The sequence below is a fragment of the Hibiscus syriacus genome, unplaced genomic scaffold (assembly GCF_006381635.1).
Source record: "Hibiscus syriacus cultivar Baekdansim isolate YM2019G1 unplaced genomic scaffold, ASM638163v2 tig00002237_pilon, whole genome shotgun sequence".
Lineage (NCBI taxonomy): Eukaryota > Viridiplantae > Streptophyta > Magnoliopsida > Malvales > Malvaceae > Hibiscus > Hibiscus syriacus.
Window position 1 is genome coordinate 4835547 of NW_024061918.1, and position 13110 is coordinate 4848656.

At 35.7% G+C, this 13110-nt stretch overlaps 1 pseudogene; it reads right to left on the minus strand.

The window, feature by feature from the left end:
• Positions 1–1129: 1129 nt before the first annotated feature.
• LOC120139336 lies at positions 1130–2152 on the minus strand (annotated as a pseudogene).
• Between the last annotated feature and the right edge of the window lie 10958 nt (positions 2153–13110).

A 13110-nucleotide genomic window follows, 5' to 3' on the forward strand; every position in this document is an offset into this window, starting at 1 on the left:
TGGGTTTGGGGTTTGAGTTAGAAGCTGGGTCGGGTTGTACACTGGGCCTGAATAGGGTTATAATTTGGGTTCTGTTTTGTTGTTGATTGGGCTTCGGGTTCTTGCAAATTGGGCTTCAACTAGGCCTGCAAAATATGTAAATGTAAATTAAATAATAATAATAATAATAATAATAAATATATAAATAATAATAATAAAAAAGACCCGGACAAAAACGGGTGTCTACAGAAATGAACGAGGTGATCATTAGAGTTGTCACAATGGTGGCTTTTCTACTGCAAATCCGTCTTCTGATGCTCTCATGGACCGCTAGATGCTCCACTGGAAAGAAAAAAGGCCTTGTGGACTGCAGAAAAGAGGGGGCTCTACGTGTGTTTTCCAGTGTACATAGCCGGAGCTATGATTGCGTTCTACGTCAAGTCGAGGCAGAGTGTACATCAAACCAGAAGGCCTTCTTGGTACTACATGAATGAAATCATTTTGGGGAGTTCAAGACCTTATGCCGGTTTAATACTGGATGCCTTTCTTTTCCCTCAAATCATCTTCAACATGTTTCAGAACTCAAGAGAACCCGCTCTTTCTCGATTCTATTACATCGGAATCACTGTTTTTCGCCTATTTCCCCATGGATATGATCTTTACAGGGCAAACAGCTATGCTGATATAGAGGACACGTACATTTATGAAGATCATGCTGCAGATTACTACTCAACTGTTTGGGACTTCATTATTATAGTGTTGGGTCTATTCTTTGCAGCAATCATACACTACCAACAGCACCTCAGCGGTCGATGTTTGCTTCCAAAGAGATTCCAGGAATCTGTGATAGATGGGGAACTTCCAGTGGATTCAGAAGAACAGTTGCCACTGAAAAATAGCACTTAGTGCCTGCCTTGTGTTAACTAGTAGTGTTTATCCTGGAGATGTTTCTGGTACTATTCAGAAATAATTATGTATTCTGCTCTTTTGTTTTGTTAGCTGAATTAAACTATTGTAATATAAAAAGTTATATATAAAATTGTATGATAAATTCACAGCTCTGAATGAGTTTTAGGTTCAAAACTGGGATCATAAGGAAGGGGAAGGTTCAAGGCTCAAACATGTAGAATCCATATTTCCATTACATTAAAAACATGGTTAAACACAGATATTGATGCATATATAACAGATATAAACATAGATTCTAATACAAAATATAACAGATAGAAATTCTTTTAGACATAACTTTTAATGGCAGAACTGTATCCACTTTGATCATCATAGTACCTAGACCACAACATTGATGGCAGGAAGTACTTGAGAAGTGAGATCAGATACAGGGATAAATCCGCTACGGCTGCCTCAGGTGATGCCGGGAGTCCTAAGAAAATTTTGGTAGCTGGAACGTCAGTAGTTCACTGCTTCCATGCATTTTCAAGGTTCCCAATATCACCAGCTGTGCATTGGCATGTAGGGTTGTTATAGAACTGTACCCAAACATAGTAAAAAAGGCCAATTTTAAGGGCACCTCCAACCCAAGCATCCGGGAATGGACATTGAGGGGCTGCTGTCAAGTATACTTTGGTGTCGCCATGTTTGCTATACCCAAAGCGGTACCTGGCAAGATCATCCCAATGTTGGTTCGTTCCGCCTTTGATATTGAAATCAATTCCATCCAAAATCGCATTACCGAAAGATCGAGAAACTGATTGTCCGCCCAAAAAATTGTTCCACAAGTAGGTCGCAACCTGTCTATCATCATGGGATGAGGCAAGGTAATAGCCTGCTCCTCCTCCAATAGAAAGCATTACTTTAATCCCCTTTGCTTGGCATGATCTGATGTCTGAGCTTAAATTAGTACATCCATTGCTATAAGGATCACAATGACCAGCAAGGTTGATCATTGGAGTCTGACCATTTCCGAATGTCGGAAGGAATGCTAAGTTGACAAAACCATAGTTTCCGGTCGCACACGTCTCTGCCAATGTGCCTTCGTTTCTGTTCTGACCCCGGTAGATGGCAATGTCGCCGGCATTTGTACCCGAAACAAGCACCAGAATCAATGAGCTGATGAATGCAAATGAGATTGCAGACTTAATAGCCATCTTTCTTTTATGGTCTGCGAGAGTTTGAATCGTTTTTTATGCTTAAGTTGTTCAAGAGATCATCCTTTTATAGGTGATAAGGTTTGCCAGAAAGTAAATAAAATTTTAATTTTTTATGAACTACTGCCATGAAGTTCAATGCATTGTTTGCTATTTTGGTAGCTTATGATTGTTTCTTGTCCCTTGAAATGCTCGTATATATCAGATATATTTACCTCTAGCTTTATCTGTTGATTGTAATTGTCTGTTCTGCCATACAAGGCATAGACATAATAAACCTAAGAATTTCCTGTCATACAACACTTTCAGATTTAGTAAATGGTTTACATAGCATTAAGGTAGACACTTTCATATATTTTTAATAGTATGAGATGATCAACGTATTATTTGTTCAATTTTTTTAACATATTGATAATGCACATATATCCTCTATATCCAAGCACATAACTGCTCAAAACTGATCCGAGTAAATAGAACAGAATTCATTTTATAATTTTTTAGAATATGAAATTCGAAAAAGATAAGTTCAGGTTTTGGGTTGAGTTTTATAATTATTAACTAAGGTAAACTACACAAGTGACCATTAAACTATGATTAAAAATCACTTTGACCACCAATATTTTAATTTGATCAAACATACCACTCAATTATTTAATGGCTCATTTAAGCCACTCATGGTGACATGTCAGTTAATAAAATTAGCATAATTATACATTTAGTCTTCGCTATTTACGTATTTTATCAATTTAGTCCTAATTTTAATTTAATTTAAAAAATTAATCCCCAATCCAGAGGTGTCATGTGTCACTGTATTATTAGACGGGGCAAACTTCACTTTTGATTTTAAATAGCAAAGCCTTTTTTTATATTTTGTTTACGATTATTTCACACGCGCTAACTTGTGCGTACACGCACGCATATTGAAACATATTTAATAAATAAATTATATATATATATATATATATATTAAATTGTAGTTATTGAAAGATTTTAAAATGAAAATAATATTTTTATATTTTAAATTAAATTAATTTTTTTCACAAGTATTTTCAAATAATTATAAATTTAAAATAATTAAAATATAATTAAAAAAGTTTTCAAGACAAAAATTTAAGATTCAGATTACAATTTTTTTATTATTTAAGTTATTTTGTGATTTTGGATTATATATATATATAAGTTATTTTGTGTGTGTATGAAATAATCGCAAATCAAATATATAAAAGCCTGTGCAATTCAAAATTAAAATTGAAGTTTGTCTCAGCTGTAAAGGCTTGCCTAGGGACTATCTTTGTCGTTGGTTTGATTCCCCTGGCAAGCATTTATCTTAATTTTGCTTTCTCTTTACTCGTGGGAAATTATTTAATTAAAATATTAAATTTAATTAATTTAACCCTCCAATAATATAGTGGCACATGTCACTTTCGGATTGAGGGTTAATTTTTTATATTTAATTAAAATTAAGACTAAATTGATAGAATTTATAAATATTGAGGATTAAATGTATAATTATGTTAATTTTATTAATTGACACATCACCATCTATATTAAAAATTAACAGAGAATGATTTGAATGAATCATTTAAATAGTTAAATGATCTGTTTCATCAAATTAAAACATTAATAGTCAAAGTAAATTTTGACTATAATTTAATAGTCACCTATATAGTTTATCTTATTAATTAATTTGACTATTTTGGAAAGTTTATAAACAAATGTATAAGACATGTCAAAAGCTAGAAACATTCCGCTATATAAGAACATGAATTAGTAGCCGATAAAGCGGTCATCAACTCCCCATTTAATTTTTTCATATTTGCCTTTTTTTTTACAAATTACTATGCAAAGTAATGGGAAAAAAAAGAATGTGAGAAATTATTTTATACTCTTCTCATGATATGTTCTCAATTAATAAAATTGGAGTGAATTATACATTTAATACTTAAATTTTCAGTTTTAGTACATTTTAAAATCTGAATTTTCAATTTTTTCAAAACCATACTTAAAATTTAATTTTTGTTCATTTTAATAACCCACCGTTAAAAACTTAATAGACAAGATGACGTGGAATTATTATTCCATTTCTAATTTTCCATGCATATTTTTATAACCCACGTCAGTATCCCACATGAAAATGTGGAATAGAAATATACTTATTTAAGGGATAAAACCCTAAAATCTAAAAGAGATTTCTTATTATTCTTTCTTCTACAACAGTTAGAGCATCGGTAGGGACAACAAGTGAGAATAAAACGCATAATGGAGAACAACTTTTTTATCACTATGGTTATCCAGCTATGTTGAAAACATTTTGGACAACAGAATATGAAACTTTGTATCCAATAAATTATAAAATTCCAATAAAAGACCAAAACAAGAAATATTGATTTTCTAAAAAAATGGAGACGTAATAAGTCTTTGATATTGTAAACATACTTCAAAAAATTCATAAGACCAAAAGAAGAAATTAATTCAAAAGTTAAAGAATGAAGAGTCCTATACCATAACAGTGGCTGAGACATTCCTTTCATTTGAAACTTTATTCGTCTCACTACAATGGTCCAACAAGTGACAAACCTTCCCCCAAATGAATAATAATCCTAAACCCTAAACCCCAAATGAATAACAACCCATAAAAATAAAGAAACAAAGAAAAATGAAGAAAAAAACTCTAAACCCCATATGAAAAAACAAAGAAAAATAAAGAAAAACCCAAAAAAATAAAAAATCTAAACTGAGAAAATAAGAACCTTAAACAAACTTCAGCTGTTCAACCTTCAAACTCATGGGTAATTCTAGTGAGGAAAATCCTCTAGGTTCTCTTGCAAATTCTCATGGTCTGGTTTTTGGTTTTCCTCCTACCCAGGAACGTAATGTTGAAAAGTCAATGCCAAGTTGGACACTTGGCCAAAACTTTCGGTAGTCTGCATATTAGTTTTCAACATTCACGGCTATTCGGTGCAGCAATTGTTGAAAAAATAAATGGTATAATTGCTAAATTAGTCCCTATACTTTAAGGTATTTATAATATTAGTCCTTAAGCTTCAACTATAAATACCCTAACCCATTTAGCTTCAAAACCATCCCAAATCATTCTAGCTTTCTCCCAATACTAGAGAATTTAGAGATTTTTCTTGAGAATTATTTTCTCCTTTTTATCAAGAGAGAATTGTTATTGTTTTCTAATTGTTAGATCGAGAGAAGTTGTAATTCCTATTTTCTTATAGTGAAATTCTTCTATCTTTGCCCATGGTTTTTACCCTATATTATTTTGGGGGTTTTCACGTAATTTTGTGTCTTTTTTAGCTTTATTTTTATTTTCTCAAATTATCAGTTGCGATTTTGATTTATCCGTTAGTCGTATTCCACAATAATTGGTATCAAAGCCAGGTTTGAGTGTGTAATATCTACTTATTGTCTTTGTGGTTGCCACTAAAAGATGGATCCTCCAACATAAGAAAATAAGAAGATATTACCCATTCTTTGAATGTTCCAGAGAACTATTCATGATAGTGAAATAATTGGAGCTATCCATAATATAAGCTATGTGAACGAAATTTGATATTGAAAAGTTTAATGGGAGAAATTTCTAATTGTGGAAATTAAAGATGAAGGCCATCCTGAGGAAAGACGGTTGTATAGGAGCTATCAGTGAAAGGCCGGTAGATTTCACAGATGACAACAAATGGATTGAAATGGACGTGAATGTTATGGGAAACTTTCATCTAACATTAGCAGAGGAAGTATTGTCAAGCATCGAGGAGAAGAAGACAACTAAGGAGATATGAGATCATCTCACCAAATTGTACAAGGTCACATCGTTGCACAATAAAATTTTCCTTAAGAGGAAATTGTACACTCTCCGGATGCCAGAATCTATTTCAGTGACGGAGCACTTAAACACGCTGAACACTTTATTTTCTCAGCTTACATCCTTAAGATGTAAAATAGGAGAACAAGAACGTGTTGAACTTCTACTTCAAAGTCTACCTGATTCGTATAATCAACTCATCTTCAACTTGACAAACCATAATGTCATTAGTCTAGTCTTCGATGACGTTGCAACTGTTGTTCTACAAGAAGAAAATCAACACAAGAACAAGGAAGACAGACAAGTAAATCTGCAATAAGCAGAAGCGTTGATAACAATGAGAGAGAGATCAAAAGAACGTGGCCAAAATATCAGTCACAAATATGGTAGATCAAAATCAAGAAGCAAGAAGAATTTAAAGTACCACAACTGTGGAAAGAATGGTCACTTGAAGAAGGATTATTGGAGTCTAGGTAAAAACTCCAATCCATAAGGCAATAGCGCAAACACTTCAGATGATAGAGATGCTCAATGTTGTGAAGCTCCAACCACTGTGGAAGGTAGAGAGAGATTTGCAGATATATGGCTCATTGATTCAGGAGCAACATATCATAGGACCTCAAGAAGAGAATGGTTTCATCATTATGAACCTGTCTCAAGAGGATCTGTGTATAGTTGCAATGATCATGCCTTAGAAATCGTTGGTGTGGGAACCATCAAATTGAAGATGTATGATGGAACAATTAAAGTTGTTCGAGATGTGCAACACGTGAAAGGCCTGAAGAAAAAATTATTATCCTACGGATTGTTGGATAATAATGCAAGCAATATTGAAACATGAAAAGGAATCACGAAGGTGTTCCGTTTTGGTGATGAAAGGTGAAAAGATAGCATCAAACTTGTACATGCTGAAGGGAGAGACTTTGCTAGAAACAGAAGCCTATGTTGCCTCATGTAGTTTAGATTCTGCAATGCTATGGCATCAGAAACTTGGACACATGTCATAATAAGGAATGAAATTCCTTGTGAAGAAAAATCTACTTACAGGCTTAACAAAGACATCACTTACTTTGTGTGAGCATTGCATAACAAGTAAGCAACACCGGTTGAAATTAAACACGCCAAATTCTAGAGGAAAAAGTGTTATAGGAGCACTTAAACACGTTGAACATTTTATTTTCTCAGCTTACATCCTTAAGATGTACAATAGGAGAATAAGAACGTGCTAAACTTCTACTTCAAAGTCTACCTGATTCGTATGATCAACTCATCATTAACTTGACAAACAGTAATGTCACTAGTTTAGTCTTCGATGGCGTTGTTGCTACTGTTCTACAAGAAGAAAATCGACACAAGAACAAGGAAGACAGACATGTAAATCTGCAACAAGAAGAAGCGTTGAAAATAATGAGAGGGAGATCAATAGAACGTGGCCAAAATAGCTGTCACAAATATGGTAGATCAAAATCAAGAAGCAAGAAGAATTTAAAGTGCTACAACTGTGGAAAGAATGATCACTTGAAGAAGGATTGTTGGAGTCTAGGTAAAAACTCCAATCCACAAGGCAATAGCGCAAACACTTCAGATGATGGAGATGCTCAATGTTGTGAAGCGTCAACCACCGTGGAAGGTAGAAAGAGATTTGCAGATATATGGCTCATTGATTCAGGAGCAACATATCACATAACCTCAAGAAGAGAATGGTTCTATCATTATGAACCTATCTCAGGAGGATCTGTGTATAGTTGCAATGATCATGCCTTAGAGATCGTTGGTGTGGGAACCATCAAATTGAAGATGTATGAAGGAACAATTAAAGTTGTTTGAGATGTGCGATACGTGAAAGGCCTGAAGAAAAATTTATTATCCTACGGATTGTTGGATAATAATGCAAGCAATATTGAAACAAGGAAAAATCATGAAAGTGTTATGTGGAGCACTTGTGGTGATGAAAGGCGAAAAGATAGCAGCAAACTTGTACATACTGAAGGGAGAGACTTTGCTAGAAACAGAAGCCTCTGTTGCCTCATGTAGTTCAGATTCTACAATGCTATGTCATCAGAAACTTGGACACATGTCTGAATAAGGAATGAAAGTCCTTGTGAAGCAAAAACTACTTCCAGACTTAACAAAGGTATCACTTACTTTGTGTGAGCATTGCATAACAAGTAAGCAACACCGGTTGAAATTCAACACGTCAAATTCTAGAGGCAAAAGTGTTCTAGAATTGGTTCATTCTGACGTATGGCAAGCACCAGTTACATCCATGGGCAGAGCAAAATACTTTATCTCATTCATTAATGACTACTCCAGAAGATATTGGTTGTACCCTATTAAGAAAAAGTCAGACGTGTTTTCAACTTTCAAAAACTTCAAAGCGCGAGTGGAACTTGATTATGGAAATAAGATCAAATGTTTCAGAACAGATAATGGAGTAGAATATACAAGTGAAGAATTTGATGACTTTTGCAGGAAAAAAGGCATCAAAAGACAGTTCATAGTGGCGAACACTCCTTAACAAAATGGAGTGGCAGAGCAGATGAGCATAACCCTGTTAGAAAGAACAAGAGCAATGTTGAGGGCTGCAGGCCTAGAAAAATCATTTTGGGCAGAAGCAATCAATACCGCCTGTTATTTGGTGAATCGAGCTCCATCAACTGTAATAGAGCTGAAGAAACCAATGGAGATGTGGACTGGTAAACCAGCTGATTATTCAAACCTCCATGTATTTGGAAGTATTGTGTACGCGATATACAACTCCCAATAAATTTCAAAGCTGGATGCAAAATCCAGGAAATGCAAATTCTTGGGGTATGCTGATGGAGTAAAGGGGTATCGCTTGTGGGATCCTATTGCCCGCAAAGTGATCATCACCAGGGATGTTATCTTTGTAGAAGATAAACTACAAAGAAAAGAAGACGATGATAACGCTGAAAATTCAGAGACTACACAGATACATGTGGAAAAGGAATTTGAACAAGGAGTTTCTTCTGAAGCAGAACCAGCACATGATGAACAAGAACCAGAGAGTTTTGAAGCTCTAACAACTCATCAATTAGATCGTGTGAGAAGACGTCCCAATTGGCACTCAGATTATGTTATAGAAGGAAATATTGCATACTGCCTTTTAACAGAGGACGATGAGCCATTAACATTCCTGGAGGCAATAAACAGCTCAGATGCTTCACTATGGATGATGGCGATGCAAGAAGATATCGAAACCCTTCATAAAAATAATACATGGGACCTTGTGCCACTACCATAAGGAAGGAAGCCAATTGGTAACAAATGGGTCTTCAAAATCAAGCGAAATGGTAACGATCAAGTTGAGAGGTATCGTGCACTGGTGGTCAAAGGATATGCTAAAAAAAGGTATTGATTTCAATGAAATATTTTCTCTTGTGGTTCGACTAACAACAGTTCGAGTAGTCTTGGCAATATGTGCTACATTGAATTTACATCTAGAGTAGCTAGATGTTAAAACATCTTTTCTTCATGGAAATCTTGAAGAAGAGATTTACATGCTCCAGCCTGAAGGTTTTGAAGAAAAAGAAAAGAAGAACTTGGTTTGCAGGTTGAAAAAATCTCTGTACGGGTCTAAAACAGGCGCCAAGGTGTTGGTATAAGAGATTTGATTCCTTCATTATGTGCCTTGGATACAACAGACTTAATGCAGACCCTTATGCTTATTTCAAGAGTTTTGGTGATAACATTTTTGTTATATTGTTGTTGTATATGGATGACATGTTGGTTGCAGGACCCAATAAATATCATATTGAAAAATTGAAGGCACACCTGTCTAGGGAATTTGAAATGAAGGACTTGGGATCAGCAAACAAGATTCTAGGGATGCAAATTCACCGAGACAGAAGTAATAGGAAGATTTGGCTTTCACAAAAGAATTACTCGAAGAAGATATTGTCAAGATTCAACATGCACGATTGTAAGCAAATTTCTACCCGTCTTGCTATTAACTTCAAATTATCCTCCAGTATGAGTCCTAGCAGTGAAGAAGAAAGGATGGAGATGTCTCGAGTACTGTATGCATCAGCAGTGGGAAGTTTAATGTTCGTTATGATATGCACAAGACCAAACATTGAACAAGCAGTAGGAGTTGTTAGCTAGTACATGGCGAATATAGTCAAAAAACATTGTAATATAGTAAAGAGGATCCTGAGATACATCAAAGAGACCTCAAATGTTGCATTATATTACGAAGGATCAAACTTATTAATCAATGGGTATGTAGATTCTGACTATGCAGGAGATTTAGATAAAAGTAAATCTACTACAGGATATGTATTCAAAGTTGCTGGTGGAGTTGTAAGTTGTGTTTCAAAGTTGCAGTCAGTTATGGCTACGTCCACAACAGAGGCAGAATATGTAGCAGCTGCATAAGCCAGTAAAAAAGTAATTTGGTTGAAGATGCTATTGGAGGAGCTTGGGCACAATCAAGACTATGTCTCTCTGTTTTGTGACAGTCAAAGTGCCTTGCATCTAGCAAGGAATCCAACATTTCATTCAAGGTAGAAAGAATGATGTCAAGATACGAGTTCAATACCATTTCATTCGTGAAAAGGTGAAAGAATGGATGGTAGATATGCAGAAAATTCATACCAAAGACAACATAGCAGATTTCATGATGAAGGCGGTCAATTATGATAAATTTACTTGGTGTCGATCCTCTTGTGGCCTGTCAGAAACATAAGCAACATGAAGGTACAAGGTAGAAAGAATGATGTGAAGATATGATTGTTCCAATCAAATCTTCAAGTAGGAGATTGCTGAAAAGTCAATGCCAAGTTGGCCACTTGGATAAAACTTTCGGTGGTCTGTAAATTAGTTTTCAACATTCATGGCTATTTGGTGCAGCAATTGTTGAAAAAATAAATGGTAAAATTGCTAAATTATTCACTGTACTTTAGGCTATTTACAAGATTAGTCTTTAAGCTTCAACTATAAATACCCTAACCCATTTAGCTTCAAAACCATCCCAAATCATTTTAGTTTTCTCTCAATACTAGAGAATTTAGAGAGTTTTCTTTAGAGTTGTTTTCTCCTTTTTATCAAGAAAGAATTGTTATTGTTTTCTCCTTGTTATATCGAGAGAAATTGTAATTCCTATTTTCTCATAGTGAAATTCTTCTATCTTTACCCGTGGTTTTTATCCTATATTATTTAGGGGTTTCCACGTAAAATTTGTGCCTTTTTTATATTCATTTTTATTTTCTCAAATTATCAATTACGATTTTGCTCTATCCGATAACCGTATTCCGCAACACGTAAATGGTTCAACATAGGTCAAGCAGAATATGGTTGTCTTCCATATTCACATGGTCTGGTTTTTGGTTTTCTTCCTACCCAGGAATGTAAATGGTTCAACATTGGTCAAGCAAAATATGGTTGTCTTCCGGTGACTCATCAACTGGTTTACATAGGGTTTTCAGATGGTCATGTACAAATCCTTCCCCTCTAGAAGGAGGGAAACTCTAGGGATCATTGCCTCTGCCATCAAGTTTGGTGCCCCGAGCAAGTTAAGGTCGTTGCTCAATGGATTAATGTCACTGTCGTAATTTTTTTTGCAGGATTACAATGGATGTAGCTACGTTGGAAGATGGACAGAGATTGGGAAAATAGTGGAATGGCATCGGGTGCGAAAGAAAAGGAGAAAGCTTGGCAAGGTGGGAAGTATATCCCAATCGGCTTTCAACCACTGCTCATTTCCGATAGCATGTTGGGTTAGCTTCACCAACTGGAATCTGTCCCAAGAAACATGGAAGCTAAATATATTCATAGAGTTGGAGGGGTATATACTTCAGAGGTTAGAACTATGTACACCGGAGATTTATTGGAGCCACCATATCTTTAGCGGTTAGCATCAGCATATCCATGGCGGGTGGCTTCTTTGAAGACATATCATCGAGCAAAGTCAACCTCGGAGAATGAAATCAGCTGGAACACCAGCTTTTCTACGCTGAACAATGGATTACTAAAGATTTTCTAGGATATCCGCTGGACAAAGAAAGTCATAGGTACTATTGTCTTTTGGTTTTCGCTCTTACATGGAAAATTAAACTGTTGGTTTGGCACTAAAGTGCTAAGTCTGAATAAACCTTTTACACTTTTGAAGGTCAAAGGTTCCAGATCTGGTCATTTCACTCATGATCCTAATTTATCACTCACCCATTTAAGGAGTAGAAAGCTTTCTTTTGTTCCTTTTACCAGACCAGATTTTCCAAGTTTCTTCTGTTTCTCAAAGTAACTTGAAGCTACCTTTTACCTTCTCCATTTACATTCTTCTCTGAATCTAAGTGGTAAATCTGTTTATGAATTTGAAGCGAAACTTGAGATGGGTGACCTCTCTAAAATACCCGAACAAACGGTGGAGGATGCGGAGTAGCTCCGCCGAGAGTCATGATCGTGCTATGTTGGAATTGTCGCGGGCTTGGTAACCCGTCGACAATTCAAGAACTAAGCAGAATTACTACTTCTTCAAGACCCCATCTTGTGTTTCTTAGTGAAACTCGTTTACCGAAAAATAAAGTGGAGCATCTCAAGTGGAGGTTAGATATGACTGGTTGTATTGTTGTTGAACGAAGCAACCAGTGCATGGGATTGGTTCTATTGTGGAAGGAGGATATTAATGTCGATCTCCTTGCTTACTCCAATCATCATATCGACGTGGAAATCAAGTGGAAACAAGAACATGTTCGATTCAAGGGGTTCTACGGATATTGCGAACGTGGTTTAAAAAGAGAAAGCTAGAATCTACTCCGTCGTATTCGTGATTCCTCGCCTCTCCCATGGGTGGCGGGTGGCGATTTCAATGAGATCCTTTACAACAATGAAAAAGTCAGAGGTCGAATTAGGGTTGAGACGGATATGGATTGCTTCCGAGACACTTAGAGATTGTGAGTTGTGGGACCTAAAACCCAGAAAATGGTGGTTTACTTGGCATCATGGGAACTCAACAACAAACCATATTAGAGAGTGTCTGGATCGTTTTGTTGGATCATCTAGTTGGTTGGAACTGTTCAAGGATTTCTCAGTTGATACAGTGCAGACCTATAACTCGGACTATGCTGCTATAGTGCTTGATTCCCAAGGTTTAAATGTGAGGCCAAAGCAACATGCCAGATCTGATTACTTTAAATTTGAAGAGTGATGGGCACAAGAAAATGAGTGGTGATATTGTGAAAAGTGAGTGGACCAGAT